At 39.2% G+C, this 962-nt stretch overlaps 1 non-coding gene across 1 annotated transcript; it reads left to right on the top strand.

Annotated features, from left to right (window-relative positions):
- The first annotated feature begins 603 nt into the window (after positions 1-603).
- On the top strand, positions 604-676 carry trnav-aac (transfer RNA valine (anticodon AAC)). The gene has a single exon. It is a non-coding gene; the product is annotated as a tRNA-Val (tRNA).
- The last annotated feature ends 286 nt before the right edge of the window (positions 677-962 follow it).

The following is a 962-nucleotide window of genomic DNA, read 5'->3' as shown; positions in this document are numbered from 1 at the left end:
AGCTTCTCAGAGCCAGGCAAATTCATTTATCATGTTCATTGTAATGGATATATCCAAAGAAATGGCAATATAATCCAAGGTAAAACAAACAAAAATGTAGATAGTTTTCTGTCATTTCAGCTGCTTGATGTGATTGTGTGATACATTTAGTTGGCTGGCTAGCAAAGGAAAAGAAGCTAGCCTACATCGGTACAATGCATTTGGAAAGTTTTCAGCCCCCTTACTTTTTCCACATTTTGTTACGTTACAGCCTTATACTAAAATGGAGGAAATAAAATAAAATAAAATCTATCTACACACAATACCCCATAATGACAAAGCGATAACATAAAGTTTTTATTAATAAAACAAATATTTTAAAAAATATCTTATTTACATACGTTTTCAGACCCTTACAGAGGCTGAAATTGAGCTCTCTTTCTGTGGCACTAATTTGGATATTATGTGAGGTAGACTTGTGGGCTGCACACGATAATTCCCGGCTTCTCAAGCCTTATTGCTCAATTAATGGACAAAGGAATATCTGATTTTCAATAGGTTCTGAGAGCGATAAATGACCCACCCAGCAAAAGTCAGCCACACCCTTAGGATTCCACGTTTTAGGTTTCCGTAGTGTAGTGGTTATCACGTTCGCCTAACACGCGAAAGGTCCCCGGTTCGAGACCGGGCGGAAACACATTTTAACAAATTGGACAGTAAGCCTATTCACTTCGGGCTCGGTCCCAATTTCGGAATTCATCCTTTTCCTTCGCACTTCTCAGTATTTGGTATTCAGACCTACCTTTTTTGTTGTGTAACGCACTCTGCATGTGTGGCAAGCTTGGGCGCTCTGAATATATTCCTGCTACGTGTGGTCTGAGGTCCATAATGATTCAAATAGTTTATCATGCCAGGGTAAGCCGACAAGAAACACAGCTCTTATTTTAAGTGTTTTTAAAATCCCCTGTGGGGAACATGAAGGG

The sequence above is a fragment of the Oncorhynchus masou genome, unplaced genomic scaffold (assembly GCF_036934945.1).
Source record: "Oncorhynchus masou masou isolate Uvic2021 unplaced genomic scaffold, UVic_Omas_1.1 unplaced_scaffold_17229, whole genome shotgun sequence".
Classification (NCBI taxonomy): Eukaryota; Metazoa; Chordata; class Actinopteri; order Salmoniformes; family Salmonidae; genus Oncorhynchus; species Oncorhynchus masou.
This window is presented reverse-complemented; position numbering and strand designations above follow the sequence as displayed.